Source organism: Protopterus annectens, chromosome 11.part0 (assembly GCF_019279795.1).
Source record: "Protopterus annectens isolate FY-2018-M chromosome 11.part0, PAN1.0, whole genome shotgun sequence".
NCBI classification, from domain to species: Eukaryota; Metazoa; Chordata; order Ceratodontiformes; family Protopteridae; genus Protopterus; species Protopterus annectens.
The window spans coordinates 373794949-373814099 of record NC_056745.1 but is presented as its reverse complement, the minus strand read 5'-3'; positions in this window follow the sequence as shown (position 1 = coordinate 373814099).

Genomic DNA, 19151 nt, shown 5'->3' with positions numbered 1-19151 from the left:
CATTACTGTTATGCAAACATCAGGTATGTCTATTGGCATGTATAATACACAATAACAGAATACATATGACTTGTAGTCACCAGACAGTGTATCAGCATGATAGCTAATTGAAATGAAAAAGCTAGTCAATTATCCATGCACAAAGGACATGTAATAGCTTCATAGGTCCATAGTTAGGTACTATGCTGTCTGGCCAAGGCCATTCATAAGCCTAGCTATAGTGTTTTGACTTGCGGCACCTCCCTAGGTTAGTGTCCTGTGCATGTGAACAGCAAAGCCATTAATTTCCTGTGCCTCTGTACAGCAGAGCCACTGCAGTGATCCCTGGTGTACATGTCTGTTTCCCATCCACCCATCAAGGTATCTCTTGAAGAGGGCTAGTGAGGGTCCCTGCCTGATGTACATAGGAATCATGTTCCAAAGCATGGTGAGTGTCCGGGTCAGGAATGTATCCTCCCAGCATGTCCTAGTCATCGTTCCGTTTAGGTACATATCCCAGAGCATGTGGCTCTCAGGTGCTTTTGCTTATGTGGAGCATATCCATCAATACTGTTTAGGACATGGGCCTTGTATGTTCAGCAGAGATCACCTCTGAGTATGGGGTATGCAAACTAGTACAGTTGGGGTTTCTGTAGTTGGGCTGCATACGTCATCCTTCGGAGGTCAGTATTCCTCTTGGTGTGATAATGTTGTGGTATTTCAAGCCGTTGCTGTTGTCTCATAAGGTACATCCCAAATGAGGTGTTGTACCCTTTAATGTGTTTCATAAGTCATGAGTAGAGAGGCACAATGGCTGCCTTTGTTCTGGCTACAAACCTATTAGAGATTGGGGGGCCACGTAGAAGGATATCCACACCACCTTGGTAATATGGTTATCAAAGGAGTGAATGCTATCTACTTGGGTTCTAAGATTCCTTATTACATCTTATGTATGTAGGGGACTATCACCTATTTGATAGTCCATGGGTGATTGGTGTAATCCAAAGAGGATGTCTATGCACCTTGTGGCATGCAGCTTGAGGCCATGTTATTGACACCAGGTATCCGTCCCAGTGACACCCTTATGGAGGGTGTCTGTATCAGCTGGGGAATCAATCATGGCCCCTAGTTTGCATTCATCTGCAAACCTTTGCAGGGTAAGTCCTCCTGTGCTAGCCTGTACCTCAGAGAAGCATATACTGAACATGAGGGGCCCTATGATCGAGCCCTGGGGGACACCAATTGTAACTGATTTACAGTAGGACTTAGGGTATGCTACCCTCACTGTGTGGGTTCTGTCCATGAGACACTTTGCATAACATCTCATGACGTAGGGGTTAATGTGCAGGTGGATGTGTATGTTGACAATACCAGAATAGGGAATGGTGTTGAAAGCCTTTGAGAGATCAAGGAAGGCTGTGTGGACCTCCTTACCCTCATCTACTGCCTTGGTAATTGTCTCAAAGGACTCCACCAGGTTTAGGAGGCATAGTCTGGCCCTAACAAATCCAAACTGGGTGGGATCAAAGGTTTGGAAGCCACCAATGTCTCTGTGAATGAGATCCATGATGATGTGCTCCATAGCCTTGCAGAACAGTCTAGTCAGGTGTATAGGGCAACAGTTCCCCTGGTGCCACCTTTGTGAAGTGTGATAACTGTTGCTGTGTGCCATTCAGGGGCCACAATGCCTGATGCAAGGCTATTAGTGAATATAGTGTCCAAGTGGGGAGCCATTTCATTCTGAAGTTCATGGAAATTGCAGCCTGGGATGTTGTACAGTCACATGGATGCTGTGTTCCTGGCTTTAGAGAGTGCAGCTTTGAACTGCATAGTTGTGATCACAGGGACTCTGCATCATTCCTGTATAGATATGGGCCCTTTAAGGTGTGAGAGGGGTGTAAAGTTAGCATTGAACCTATCTGCCAGGATGTTGCCAATATCAGTCTGTTCTGTAATGTTCATGCCTTACTGCTGTATGTCAGAGCAGATGTGGGTATCTCCATCGAGAGTAGTGACATACCTCTAGAACACTTTGTGGTAGTCCTTGGAATTAGTCATGGTTATGTTTACGTAGCTAGCTTTGGAGGATGTGATAAGGGATCTCAGATTCTTACTGAGGGTGACCAGGGAGCTCCTCCACTCATGGGATTGTACTCTATTTTGCAACAGTCTCCTCCTTCTGTTGTACATTATGTCCATGGCAGTGGACCATCAGAGTGGCCTCTATTTTCTGGTGGGTACCGTCATGGTTCTGTTTGGGATAGCATGATCCATGCAGTCGTGTAAGTGCTAATTAAGTGCAGTCGTGTATGATTCAGCGGTTGTAACTGTATTGTTCATCTGCACGGGTGTCATGACGTTTACTACTGCTGTCATAAAAAGCCTGAAGTTGGCTTTGTAAAAATATTGTACTGTGTTTTCTGTAAAGGGTGTGGTGCCAGGATGTGGATAACAAGGGTGATTAGCGTACATTCGGATCTGACCAATGAGAAGATAACCCCAGGTGTGGAACACCAGTCACACATGTTGGTAATGACCAGGTCTAGGATATTGTTGGCCCTGGTGGTGGTGCGGATAGGTTGATCCAGGTAATTGGAGGTTATGAATTCCAGAAAGCACTGGCATAATGTGTCATAACATGAGTAGGTATCCCAGTTAATGGTGGGGTAGTGTCAGTTGCACATCAGTAGTGTGTCTGTTTGAACCCTACTTTCCAGTACACCAAGAAGTGAGGACCGTTAACCGTGGGGTATGGTGGGGGATCTGTAGCAAGCTATAATTTGTTTAGCAGTTATGGCCAAAGTTAGTTGCACTTGGATAACCTCTGATGCATTGTGCTGACCAACTAGCCTGGAGGTGTGGATATCCTTAGGAAATATGGACAAACCTCCGCTGTGGGTGTTCCGGTCCTGGTTACATGACTGAAAGGTGTGGTATATAAGCCTGGTAGTGCATGGGTGCTCTCAGGAGCCTAGAAGCAGGTCCCAGTCACTGCAAAGATATCTAAGTGGTCCATTACAAGGATGCCTCGGGTGAGTGCTTTTGAGATGAAGACGTCAAGCATTGAGTAGCATTAACATCAGGTTTTGCTTGCCTGTTCCTGTTATGGTGGTGAATATGTTATTTGAACCATGCCTAAAACAGACACTATTGGAACAGCAAGAGACTTAGCCATTATCTGGAATCCCAGGGCCAACAGGTGCAAGCCATCTGTACCAAAGCATCATGTTCTGTTGACCATGTCATTCAATGCAGACAGATACTGGATACCTTTGGAATGACACCAGAAGCATAGCCAATTGTTGAAGTAAATCATTTTGTCCTTGTACTGCGTTATCAGTCTGGACGTTGCCAGAATGTTACTTAGGGCTAGGGTGATACCTGCCTGGGCTACAAGATCAGAGAGCTATTCCATGTCTCTTTACATGTAGTCCAGGAAGGTACATCTCAGGGCATTCACACTAACATGGAGAATGACACAGTCATATTGTACATGTTGAGGAGTGACCTGAGTGCATAGGTTATGTAGCGGATCCTGTTACCCTTGTGTAGCCTGGTGAGTGGGACATCAGTGTGACCACCTATAAAGTCACCTATGACTAGTGTGTTGGGTACGTTATATCGCCCTATTGGCTGTGGTTGATGGACACACTGAGTCTGTGTGCTATAAGTAATTGTTGTTGTGTTGGGGGATGGGGGCTGCCTGCGTTTCTGCTTTGCAGTTCTCTGTTGCCTCGACAGAGTAGTATTGAGAGGCTCCGCAAATGTTGTAGTCTTACTATGTGTGGCCTGTGGTGGTGGAGATCTAGTGAAACTATGTGATGAGTGTGGCGTGGTGCAAACGTTTAACATCCCCACATGATTGTCAGGTTCAGTCTGGGTTGGAGAGAGCTCTACCTCCAGCATGGCTAGATATGTGCATCTCCCACAGGTTGTAGTGTTGTATGTTAGGAGGGGCGTATTGACTGTGTACATGAGATAATTTCTATATTGCCTCATGATGCCCATATTCATCATACAGACAGGCGATAACACTGGGAATTGACACTTGGACATGCCTGAATATTTAACTATTTCCCACTAGATATGTGAGGAAAGTGCATACAAGAGCTGTTTTACTCTAAGCAAGTGGGAAATGTAAGTGCAAACATTGTTTACCTGTAGGTAATGAGGAGGATTGTATGCTGTAGTAATTAGTAGCTCATGTAGTGCGTACATGTTCTGAACAAGTGCTGAGCATGAATAAGCAATACAGATAGGGTGTTGGATAACATAAACACACTGACCCCCAACAGGTACACAATCACATATCCATGTACACTACAGAGCCCATGTAACCATAACTATGATGGTACAAGGTGCACTAAGGCTGCATGGGACCTGTCCACATCCCTGGTTGTATCATGCACATATGGCAAAACAGTTTGCTCTACACATGCACATCATGTAAAACATAGCTTCATGTCAGTCTGTGAAAACACTGAATGGTGCACACCAACAGTTATCACAACCCACAAAGTGGAGACACCACTCATAATGGGAGGCACTGCACTACTACCCTGCTGAGTCTGGTCTGAAAGTCCATGAACCTTAATCAACGTATATGTTGTTAGCAGTACAGATGTAGATGACAGTACGGATGATTTCACACTGCATATCATACTTGTGACAGGTCATAGGACACCATCACCCATACTGTGTTCCACCTACACTCAGTATGCTAGATGTACATTTGTATGTCACAGGAGTGTTCTGCCAGTTGACTGTTGACAGAATCAACACTAGAGAAGGTGTCTGAGTAATATGTGCATATCACACCAGTGCCAGCTACAGTAAAACAGTGTATTTGTTGTACTCCCCCTCATTGTAGCCCATACCACACAGACAAATGGGGGGCATCTGCCTATGTAAGTATGTGAATGGCTATGACCTAGGAGCAATAGCTGACTCAGTGTTGTGGACAACATACAGAAGGGGCTTTGTGGGTGAGGTGTGTGACATATGTGCACAATCTGACAGCTGCATTGTCACCGCTAGGTTAATAACCCTGTACCCATGAACTACAACCTAGGCAGCGGTCAACATAATGGACACTGTGTGTAAGGGATGCTGTGCAGTTTACCTCCCTGAGCTAGTGATGTCACCAAGCCTATTAGGTAGTCATAAGAGGCAACCCTAGTCATGACAAGGTGCCATCCATGAACATGGAGATCATTGTACAGCCATACTCATCACTCAAGTGACCAATATTGGATCACATATCACCTTTAAGGGGTATTGGCCATGTTTGGATGACCGACACCAACCTTCACAATCCTTATCTCCACTATGTAGCATTATGCCTTCCCTGCATAAAGACATGTCCAACACTGTGATGTTGGACATGCTACATGTACATATCCTTATCTGAAATACATATGTCATGGACATCCACCTTCCTAGTATAAGGATCACCACATGCCGGACAGATCCTTGTGCCATACACATTACATACTCCTGCTATACTATGCAACCCTGTCCAGCAAAGCTGCACATTTCACCTCAGTCAGACATGATGTGATGACTGCATGGTAGATGTATCATTAACCATGTGGATCAGTTATGTGGCACTGCTTCACCTGGCACTGGAAACACGGCTGTCGGCTACAGCTAGGTAAGCTTACATCCTAGGCTCATACATGGCCCAGGGCATAAAGACTACTTGATGACCTTGGCCGTACATGCTATAGTTGATAACCATCCCTGCAAATACCATCAGGCTAACCAGTGTCCCATGTGTATCACATGTGCAACACAGGCGATATGTGGCAGGATGTTGAACTGCTCTACAGTGCCGTGTAGATGTATATGGAAAAACACATGCATGTAAAGGCTTCCATGTGCATGTCTGCATTGTCACAGGTCATGTCCATTAAGGCAGTGTATGTGTTTATATGTGACATATACACAGCATCAAGGTCGACAGCACTAATGTGGACACATCCAGGCATGTGCTGATAGGTAAGAACACCAGAACAGGCAAAAAGACATGCCCACATCAAGGCAGCATCCACATGGAGTATGAGCAATGTAATCAGGTGACACACATATATGGTGATAATATCCAGTCCCCATTGGGTGTCACATGTGTGTGACACAAACATGTCAGTGGTGTCAGTGTCATAAAGATTTGCAAAGACAACTATTTATATGTAATAAATGTGATGCACATGTATGTGCAGCTGTATCTCTGTGCATCTCTGAGATACTGTGACCTGTCTCCATCATTATGTCTTCCAGGTATGCCGTGAGCAAGGCTCCCAGCCTATACACGCATGGAGGATGAGGCCCTTATACCTTACCTCCAAGACAACTATGATGTCCTGTTTAGTCATGTGCCACAGGATGCACAACAGCGGGATGACCTGTGGCAGGAACTTCGCAGGAGGGTTAATGATGTGGGTGGCCATAAATGCACATACCAGCAGGTGTGCAGACACTGCATGGACCTGATCAGATGTGCAAAACAGTGTGCAAATGCAATCGCCATGGAGCAAGGTGCAACAGGTGGCGGGCCACTAACCCAGCCCCCACTCACACGTACCGAGGAGCTACTGGCCAACCTGGGGACACCGTCTGAACAGCATCCACAAGCCTTAGCTGACATCGTAGAGGTGGGTGTCTCTCAACCACCAAGCCTGGAGTTGCCTGGTAAGTCACTACTGCACATATAACTATTATATCCTATATAGTTGCATGTGTCACTGTACAATATGTAATGTAACATCATATGCAAGCATGTATACACACATTCCGCATACTATAATATGCTACTCTGTGCATGCACACATGTGCATACTCCATAGTATATCCTATTGTACTGGCAAATGTGTTAACATGCACATTGCACCATGTAGCTGTCATACAGGAATGGATAATGATCATACTGCTGTGTCACCCCTATATAGGTACCTCTGGCTTTTTGCTAAGACAGCAGGCCATTGCAGGTGAGTCAGTTATAAGTATCAGGCATGTTAATGCACAGATCTATTCACCATGAGCCAGTTAACACATGTACACATAATGTATGGTCCGGTCACAATATACAGGTCGCATCTGCAATCCATCACAATGGCTACCCATGTGCAATACTTACAAACTAAGTGAAACACTGACATGAATCCACAGAAACTGTCACTGCTAGATGTGTGGACAGCTGTGCATACAATGGTGGAAATGTTGTTCAATGTAGGAACATGTACTACACATCAGAACTACACATGTGGGGTACACAAACAGTACTACACAGTGAGCTGGAATATGGGCAGCCCACAGGATTCAGCATTGTGGATTATGCTGCTGCTATGAGTGCACACATTGTGATGTGCCATCTGACATGTCCATGACATGTAGTGGGCCGGCTGCAACATTCTCTCACTACCCCATAAAACATACCCCACATACCAAAAATATAACCCTTTGTCTGCATAACCCTGTGGACAGTGGAGTATATGACATCTATGGGTGTATGTCATATGGGACAACACAGACGTGTGACATAGATGGCCATCGCAACCGTTTGGCCAACACATATTCACACATGGCCATGGAGGATGGCCAGAGACATGTAGCAATACACAGTAGATGTGATGTGTTTGTGTTTACACCCTGTTGTACATTGGCTACACATGGTCCAACTATAGCCTTTTTTGAATGGCTATATTGCAGATGTGGAACACTGGACATCCTACAAGCTTGTGAACAGCTTGTGGAGGCGTAACATCATTCGACCACATAAGATGTGTTGAACATCATGACTGTGTCACAGCATGACAGTAGTCACATGTACAGCATCCACATACATACACAGGCAACCAAATCAGGCCACAGATACAGTACATTTCCCTTGCTGATGTTGGACATCACTGTCAGCTGTGCACCTCTTGCGTGTGGTACACAAATGTCATGTGGGACATGGTGTATTGACAAGTCTGCCATGTATGGACATGGTTGCCAGGCAGCTAAAATATGTTTGCAGATGTGCAGGGGTGTCATCCGTATGGCCTTCGGTGACCTGTGTCACACATTCCACACCATGGTTTAGTGTGTATACACCTCAGCGACGTGGGTCACAATCCACAGTATATATGTATTGTGTATGCACACAGTCATGGCTATGCACTGTGTCTGTAATTCACACTGTATAGCAATAGAGATGCCTCATGATTCCATGCAATGGCATGTGTCTGTACTTCACACTGTACAGCAATATAGATGCCTCATAATACCCTGCAATGGTCATGCACATCTGCTAAATGTGCATTTTATCTGTAGGGTGGACAGATAACACTGCAATGTGACACCATTACCCCACTGTATATGTGACAGGACATCATTGTGTTAAACATGTATGCATGTCAATGCACATGTCAGCAGATTACATGTCATACTACATGTTAATGTCAAGGTTATATGCCACACATCAGCCATGTGTACTGTTAACCTGTGCTGGTCCACATGATGTAACTCAGGGATGCATGCTTACTACCATGATTGTGTGAAATGCATGGCTTCTGCTATGACACATGCATGCTGTTGTGTGCAACCCAGGGATGTATGATAACTACCACTATTATTGTCTGAGCTGCATGTCGTCTACTGTATCATATGCATGTTGCATGCCTTCACTCAAATCACATGCATGCTGTGTGTCTGTGTGTGTCTTTGTGTGTGTGTGTGTGTGTCTGTCTGTGTGTGTGTGTGTGTCTGTCTGTGTGTGTATGTGTGTGTCTGTATTGTACTGTAGAGTCTTTGTTTGCTTTCACAGGTGATGTAGGTGCATTACCCTCCTGTGGTCCATCTGATGTTAGTGTCCCCACAGACTCTAGCAGTGATGATGAACATATGCTTGAGGCACAGGCAGGGTTGTCAGGGGATGAATATGTGCCATTGGTTGCCATTCCACCTATATCCCCCTCATCCCCGCACACAAATCTCATGCCAACACATACCGCATCACCAGTGGCCATAGAGAAAGGACAACTGGTGTGTGGTAGCTACAGAAGGAATGTGTGGTGGCTACAGAAGGTGTGTATTCACACCATGGTGTCAGGCAAATGACTGCAGATGGGCCATACAGGCATGTGGCCAGTGCTGCCTGTAGGAGGACCTCTGGCCAACATACCCCTGCAGGACAGAGCACAGCAGCTGGTGTCACCAGATGCATGTTTCAGGCTGTAATGGCAGCACAGGCACGTGCTGAATGGCAGAACAGAAAAGGGCAGAGGCTTCAGAGGGCTGCTATCCTTTCTTTAAATGACAACATCCAGGCATTGGCAAATGCTCCACAGCAGATTGGGTGACATGGTTGGAATCCTTGACCGTGGCATGACAATCCGCGAGCGTGAGCTGTCTGTGCTGGAACATCTGGTTGGAGTTAGGTGTAGGGCACGTGGAGGTAGGCCAGCTACGTCACCTGGAGCAGGTCTACATGAACGAGCTACCTCACATGCCTGCTCCCATAGTGGCGGTAGCAGCAGCAGTGCAGCTGGTGCTGTGCTGTCCAAACCAGGACACAGCAGGCTACGTGCACGTGGCCCTGGATGGTCCCAACAGGGACACGGTTCCAGTGGACATGTGTCATCGGACAGTACCCAATCTGCACCTCTGCCTGGTAGTGCCCTTGCAACCTCTGGCAGGCACAGGTCACGTGGCCGTGGATGGACACTGTGAGCTGTAAAACCTGGTCTGTACAGTCTGGAGCTGTCAATAATACCCCTGTGTAGGCCAGACACATGGCAGAACTGTGTGCACACATACACGCACACACCAAAAACATCTGTAGGGCACCGCAACACTCACATGCATAACAACCACACATGGCCAGTTAGATCACAGGCCCTAACCCACACACATGATGTCATCCACTGGTGCAGCCTAGGCCACTGGCAAACATTATCACTCTGTGCATATGATGATCCCTCTGCCGCATCCCTGTCATCCACACCATTGGTGCAGGGACATGCTCATATGGTCTGATGCACAGGGTGAACAGAATAGGGAGATAAGTGTAGATTACAATTGTTGTGTATTGTTGACATTCAGCAGACATACCATGTAGTACAGGTTTAGAATGCATTGTTTTCTGTTCACAGTATGTGTCTTGGTAACAACAGTAACAGCATGTTGGTCATGATGTCCTGCTTCCCTCCTTCAGGTCTAATCGCATGTGCCATTGAGTGCCAGTGTTTGCAGTTTCCCATGTGTAAATGTGGACTACTCACAGATATGTATGGAAATACCAGCATGCTATTCTTAGCTTCAACCTCACTGTTAGAAAGGCTGACATTCCAAAGATGTCTACACATCTACTGATCCAGGAGCATGGGAGCTGTGTACTAAGCTACAGTGGCTAGAGACATGACATCCATACTGGGTGACATCACAAGTACAGTTACATGGGGCAGGGAGTTTACATAGCAGTCTAGCTGAAGACAACGATAGAGGCCAGTTGATAGTTTGAGGCCTCACTGTGTAGCAGTAATACACAGTCACATTACAGGATGAGAACACACAACTACACACACACACACACACACACACACACACACACACACACACACACACACACACACACACACACACACACACACACAGGTATTCGCACACATGTATTCAGACACACAGTAACACACCCACACTCACGGGGTCAATGACACTGTAACACACACACACATTTGATAGTGTTGAGGTGAGGACCCCTGCCTATGTGGTAATCACCATTACAGTACTGTGCACCCACATGACGCGACACAGAGAATACACATGTACAGGTAGTCAATAATGCCTAAGATCGACAGCATCAACAGGGTAGTAGATTGCATCACCTGGAGGGGTCATGGGTCCTATCTGTTCACTATGGTAACATACATCTTCACTCCATGGACCAGACAGCCATACATACATACACACACACTGTGGAGTCCACAGTTGAATGCACCTATGTCATGCACATACAGATACTGCACATGTGTGTGATACACACTCCACCCCTGCCTATGTCTTGCTTTCTACAATGCAGTATGTACAGATCTCTACAACAGTGTACAGGAGTGTGAGTACCAATTGGGATGTATTCCCCACCATATGTGGCATATATGGACACACAAGCAAACACACATGGCAGTACTGTGAATCAAACACCTGCTCTCTTATGGTACATATGACAGACATGCAGCAGTATTGCCCACATTACAATGTGTACCAAAGCTACCTTTGGCAATTGTGCTGATATATGCACACAGGAGGTCTTAAATGTTACAGGTGTCAAGTGATTTACAGTCAGTGACACGCTGACCGTTGTGTAGGTTGTATGTGTTCCCCTTCAATTAACAGAAACATAGCTTAGTGTTTGCACATGTTATTGTAGGATGGCTTGTGACACACCTGTGAGCTGTCTTCAGCAAACATCCATCTGCAAAGATGGTCCACCACTTAGTTATGTCCATACATCTGTCCATACCTGATGTACATCTTACCGTACTGTCAGTATATCACCATATACAGTTGGCAATGATGGGGCTGCATTGCAACTGCATGTTGTAGTAAGACACACGTCACCTGCAAACATCAGCTACTGCACATGCATGGTAGCTGAACACACACCACTACATGTACATGTGTGTAGGTCCTGCATTCCTGTCATTTAACCATGTTTGTAGGCACTGCAATTGGTGGACATGTGTGATGACATACATGACACATGGACTGTTGTATGATATGATAGTTGTCATGGGTAACCAGTACAGAGGGAATGTTAATTCAATCAACACTGATATCACACCTTATGTACTGTTAGCATTCAACAGCCATGGACCTACCTTCCATGTGCATGTGTGTAATTGCTGTAGCCACCTGTCTGCATGAAGGACAGCAACAGCTATGCTATGTACATATGTGTTGTGCGTGTGTGCAGCATGTACATATCCATGGCAGGAATATGTATGTCATATCCAAATATTAGGGTGTTTACTGGTGTACAGCAACAGTCATCTGTTACTGCTGTATATGACCCAGGCCCCCTGTTATATGTACAGCCGACCTGGTTATGAACAGTGGTATCATTGCATTGCATAACGCATGATGCAACTGTGTCAGTACGTGGGTAGTCTGCACAGTTGATGTAGAGCTAGCTACAGTCCACTGGTCATGGGTCACATGGTGCTGTACTAATATATGTTCTACCACATGTATGGATGTGTGTTGCTGTCCAAGGACATGGTGATGTCTGAGGACTACATCCTAGAATGCAGCTTTTGACACTGTGATCTGCACCTGACACATCTGTGATACCTTTTGAGGGTGTACTGGTCAGTACATGTGAGTGGCCTTCATGTACATGGGGACACCACCACCTGGAGTGGTCCATACCAGTTTTATGGCCCACATGTCTGTATCCGAGGTATACAGTGGTAGTGCTATTGTGCACAACTGAGCCTTCAGCCAGGTGTTCCTCACTGCACAGATGTCAGTATTCCCCATTGTTGGATCTACATTGGGCAGCTGTGATTACGAATGCTACACATCAAGCACTGTTTAGCATACACATACAATGCAGTTGTCCTCTAGGTGTCAGGGTGCTAACCTGGTCTCAGGACATTCGTCTATGAATGGCACTATATGAGCGAAGTAGCCACTCCTGGCAGGACATCACCACGGGTGGTAGTAGTGTGCCAGGTTTAGATTGGTACACCTAAAGTGATGGACAGCAGCAGATGTTGTGTAGAAGACTGGTTTCAGATATCTGTAGTGCAGCGTTCCTGCTAACAATGACAATTATCAACACTGGAGTCCATTACAATGTGTTGTTCACATCTAACTGTAATAGCATGGCCACTATGCACTTCCGTGTTTAGAATCAGAGTGCATACAAAACAGCCCTGTGCTACTAAATATGTGAGCATACCCAGTATAACGTTGTGTAGATGGACACATAGTGCATTCCAAATGGCCGTGTGCTACTAAGTGTGTGAGCATGCCCAGTGGCACCTTGTGTCGGTTATGTGCCTCTATGTGTATGGGCATGGCCACTGTTACCCTGTATAGCGATAGTAGTCGTCCAGTCAACAGATGACCATACCCTACTTCAGGATGGATTCCTGCATTGAACACACAGGTTCACAGGTATGTGCATCATAACTGACAGCATCCATGTCAATGTCCGCATTCCTAGAAGGTCATATTGACAGTCTTGAAAGGTGTAATGTCTGTGACACGGCTCATATCTATGTAGTATTGTAATAGTGGTCCGTAGATAGGCAGTTGTCCTGATCACACCACTGGTGTGTGTTTGTCTCCGTCTGCCTGGGGACAGAATATGCTTTTAGACTGCTCACACTCCATACAATCCCTATCGCCATCTTTGCCAATGCTGATGATGTCACCCACCTAGAAATACACCTCTGGGAGAGCTGTGCCCCAGTAATCTCGATAACGCATTCTGTAACTGCATAATGTAGTGTGATAAGGTAGTTAGGTCTGTGTTCAAATCCCAGTCATGCTATCTGTGTGTATGTCTCCATCTGCCTGGGGAAAGAATAATGCTTTTAGACTGCTCACACTCCATACAATCCCTATCACCGACTTTGCCATTGCTGATGATGTCACCAACTTTGAAGTACACCTCTGGGAGGATTGTGTCCCAGTAATCCTGGTCACACGTTCTGTAACTGCGTAATGCTGTAGTGTGATAAGGTAATTAGGTTTGTGTTCAAATCCCAGCGGTGCCAACTTTGTGTGTCTCCATCTGTCTGGGGACAGATAAATGCTTTTAGACTGCTCACACTCCATACAATCTCTATCGCCGACTTTGCCATTGCTGATGATGTCACCCACCTAGAAGTACACCTCTGGGAGTGTTGTGTCCCAGTAATCTCGGTAGAGTGCTCTGTAACTGCTTAATGCTGTAGTATGATAAGGTAGTTAGGTTTGTGTTATAATCCCAGCCATGCCAACTTTGTGTGGGTGTCTCCATCTGCCAGAGGGCAGAATAATGTTTTTAGACTGCTCACACTCCATACAATCCCTATCACTGACTTTGCCATTGTTGATGATGTCACCCACCTAGAACTACACCTCTGGAAGTATTGTGTCCCAATAAGCTTGGTAGTACGTTCTGTAACTGCGTAATGCTGTAGTATGATAAGGTAGCTAGGTTTGTATTCTAATCCCAGCCATACCCACTGTGTGTGTGCATGTGTCTCTCTGTCTGCCTGGGGACAGAAAAAGGCTTTTAGACTGCTCACACTCCATACAACCCCTATTGCTGACGTTGCCATTGCTGATGATGTCACCCACCTAGAAGTACACCTCTGGGAGTACTGTGTCTTAATAATCTCGGTATTGCATTCTGTAACTGTGTAATGCTGTAGTGTGATAAGGTAGTTAGGTCTGTGTTCTAATCCCAGCCATGCCAACTTTGTGTGTGTGTGTCTCTGTCTGCCTGGAGACAGAATAATGCTTTTAGACTGCTCACACTCCATACAATCCCTATCACCGACTTTGCCATTGCTGATGATGTCACCCACCTAGAAGTACACCTCTGGGAGTGGTGTCTCCCAATAATCTCAGTAGCGCATTCTATAACTGCGTAATGTTGTAGTATGATAAGATAGGTCTGTGTTCTAATCCCAGCCATGTCAAATTTGTGTGTGTGTCTCCATCTGCCTGAGGACAGAATAATGCTTTTAGACTGCTCACAATCCCTATCACCGACTTTGCCATTGCTGATGATGTCACCCACATAGAAGTACACCTCTGGAAGCATTGCATTCCAGTACTCTCTGTAGCACATTCTGTAACTGTATAATGGTGTAGTGTGATAAGGTAGTTAGGTCTGTGTTCCAGTCCCTGCCATGACAATTGTGTGTGTGTGTGTCTCTGTCTGCCTGGGGGCACAATAATGCTTTTAGACTGCTCAAAATCCATACAATCCCTATCACTGATTTTGCCATTGCTGATGATGTCACCCACCTAGAAGTACACCTCTGGGAGTGCTGTGTCCCAGTAATCACGGTAGCGCATTCTGTAACTGCATAATGCTGTAGTGTGATACGATATTTAGGTCTGTGTTCTAATCCCAGCCATGCCAACTGTGTGTGTGTGTGTGTCTTTCCATCTGCCTGGGAACAGAATAATGCTTTTAGACTGCTCACACTCCATACAATCCCTATGGCTGACTTTGCCATTGTTGATGTCACCCACCTAGAAGCACGCCTCTGGGAATGTTGGGTCCCAATTATCTCAATAGTGCGTTCTGTAACTGCGTAATGCTGTAGTGTGACATGATAGTGAAGTCTATGTTCTAATCCCAGCCATGCCACCTGTGTGTATGTGTATCTCCATCTGCCTGAGGACTGAATAATGCTTTTAGACTGCTCACACTCCATACAATCCCTATCACTGACTTTTCCATTGCTGATGATGTCACCCACCTAGAAGTACACCTCTGGGAGTACTGTGTCCCAGTAATCTCGGTAGCGTGTTCTACACCAGCATAATGCTGTAGTGTGATAGAATAGGCAAGTAGGTGTTCTATGACAGGTGTGACTGTTTGGCAGTCATATCCTATGTATTGGTGTCTGTGAGTGGCTAGCTACTGGATGTGTTGAAGAGCGTGTTTTGTTGTTTTCCTTTATAGTGGCCATAAATGTCACAATCGGCCAAGAGACTGGGTTGGCAAGACATACACATACATTCGGCAATAGGTCTGGTGAGTAATGTCAGCAGCCCTAATCATACCCTTAATACAGTCTGAACCCGTGTGATGCACAGAAACACACTTGCCTTGATATTAACACCAGTACATAATGCAAGAGGCGCATGTGGTTTCCTTTTCATTCTTGTCTAATGCTTTGGTGTCACGTGGTCCACTGTTAAGATATATATTTTATATCTACGTATGTGTGTGTATATGTATTTGTGTGTGTATGTATATATATATATATATATATATATATATATATATATGTATATATATATATATATATATATATATATGTGTGTGGACATTAGCACACATAAATTGAGATGATGGAATACATGTCCTATACTTTGAATGCCTGTGCTGGATGATCTGTATGTGACAACCTCAGATGTGTGTGTATCTGCCATGGCTTAGTGGTAAAGCACATCGTCTGTGGTGTTCCGGTTCCCGGGTTCGAGCCATGCAGAGGCTGGTTGTTTTGTTGCTGGGAAGAACAAGGGACATCGCATACGGTGATAGTAAGGCATTTTTAATCGGTTGTCTGCGGATCTGAGCGACAGTAAGCAGTGGTTATTTTTGGGAAGGCTCAGTATGGGTCATGTAACTATGCATTAGAAGACAATACTATGCAAACAAGGTGGAAAAATAATGAATCCTGTTTATCCCAAGGGTGTGATGCAGATCCCAAGAGTGTATGTATATAGATAGCCGGGTGCAGGACTCATATATAGGTGAAAGCATGGGGGGGGGGTGTCAGGCATACTGTACATACATTGGAGCCCTGTGTCTCAGGATTGCTCCTGGCTTAGCATGCCTAAGCTAGGGGTGTGTCTAAATCTGCCTAGTGCAATTGGGAGGGACAATAGCAGTAGGAGAGTAGTCAAGGTGAACAAGCTGGGCAAACAGGTGATAATGATCACAATCAGCAGATTAAAGGCCCAGCCCGGCCCAGAACACTACGATAAAGTGAGCAAGCACCATACCCTCGGGTTTTTCCAAACTCTACACCACCGGTGTATACATGCGGGGAAATTTTACAAAACAATCCAACGAAATGAGAAGGGCTGCAGCAGGCAACCTAGACCAACATGTGCAGGAGGGTAAGGGTGGTGAGGATGTGAATGCTGCCGAACAACCCTCAGTGAGGAGACAGAGAAGACTGTACAGACCCAGGGTAACCTACCAGGGGCTACATGAGCTGGAGATAGTGGAGCACTATGGGGTGGACAGAGACCTCCTACAGCAGATTGTTGAGCTGTGTCGGCCACACCTGACATATTGAACAGGCCGAGGGAAACCATCCCAGTGGATACCAAGGTATGTGTAGGCCTAGGTATACTAGCCACAGGTACCTCCTAAAGCACAACTGGGGATATCATGGGGATCTCACAGGCATCTGCATCCAGAGTATTCCACCAGTTCCTGGATGCCATGTCACCACATGCCAGTGAGCACGTATATTTCCTCAACACATGTGAGGTGTTGACCAGCAATATGCGTCTCTTCCACAAAATAGCAGACTATCCTGGGGTAGTGGATGCTATAGCATGCACACATGTACTCATCAAAGCACCACCCAGTGAGCAGGGTAGGGCCTACATTAACTGCAGGGGCATCCCCTCCATCAACTGCCAGGTCGTATGGGATGAACAGGGCATTATACTGAATGTTTGTGCTGGCTGCCCTGGAAGCTATGATGATTCCAATATATGGCATCTGACACGGCTGTACCACAGCTTTGCCAATATGGACATCCCCTATGGTCACCTAGTGGGGGATGCTGGGTACGCACTGGATCCGTGGCTGATGACACCCATCAAAAATGTACACACACCTGAACAACTATGCCATAATGAGGCACACGCACAGGCCAGACATATAACAGAACATGTGTTTGGGATGCTCAGCTCACGGTTCCAATGTCTGGACACATCCGGTGGAGCCTTGCAGTATTCACCAGCTACATGCACCCAAATTGTTACAGTATGTGCTATGCTACACAATATGATCCTGTGGAAACAGCTGCAGCAGGAACAGCATGGGGCAGGGCCACACAGCCCCTCACCAATGCCAAGGCCTGTACAGGCACAGAGTGACTCAGTGGAGGAACAACCTGAGCCAGACCCAGTAGGTGAAAGGAGGTGTGCCCAGTATGACCTGACCTTGGCAAAGAGGCAACGCATAGCATATGCACTGACACAGTAGGTACCCAGGGAATGTCTTCCTCTCTGACGCACACAGACAGTATAAGGGATGCCAAACATGACACTACCTCTGCTCAGCCATGTATAGGAAGTGCACTGTGTACATCCAACATAAGCAACCCTCCAGCACCATCCTCAGGTCTCACACACCCTCAAGGTAAGTCAATCAACCTATCAATTGGCAGTTATATTCAAATGTGTTGTTACCTGTAGCTATGGTATGGATTTGAGCATGCAAGGGAATTTGGTGGCTGAATGTTAAGGCAGTGGACAGTAGACGTCCATAGTGGCACCATGACATCTGTAGCACATACCAGGGTCACCATAGTAGCCAGTAGTACACAGGATGTCATAATCCACTGCTGGTAATGGGCTCAGCATCATATGTGTCCATACAGCCCACACAAGTCTCAACCAGCTGGACAGTTGTAGACCAACACAGACAAATGCTGTACTATGGCCTCTGAATATGCCCAATGGATGACCCCCTCACAGACCCACAAAGACAGACTACAACAGGCCATGCAGTTGGATGTAGGTTGTGAAGGCTAGGACGTCTGAAACTAATGTGTTGGTAATTAAAGCTAAGATCTGGAGTACACTGGTATGCCTCTAGCCAGCACAATAGGTAGGTCTACACACTGAAATGGAGTACCTGACATACCAGTACAGAAGTAGCAAAAGTGTACAAGTGTCAGCTGTGCCCCCCTTCCAACGTACACATGTAACAGTCAGGTGCACCCCACCTGGTGCTGTGTAGGAATGTGGATACAGTCGGATGTCCCCCCACGCTGTGCAGAAATGTGGCAACAGTCAATGCCACATGACCGATGGATACCCTACAGACACAGCATTCCACCTGTCAGTGTACAACGCAGAGGTCAGCACCACAGTACTGACTACCTGGACATGTAACACATGCGATACAGTTGACCATACTGGGCATGCTCAAACACATGAAGGTATGACGGCAATGTCAGTCAACATGCAGAATGGTCATACTGGGCATGCTCACACACGTAAACACAAGACGGCCAGGTCTGCAAATACCAGTGGTCCGGACATATCTGCCGGTACATTGCTATACTGTTGAATGACTGTGCTGTATGGTATGTGTGTGGTACTGTCTATTGTCTGTATATTTGCCATGGTGTATTGGTAATTCACATTAGCTGTGTGTGCAGGGTGTTGCTGCCAACACTTGCAAAGGACGGTTATTTGTTTGC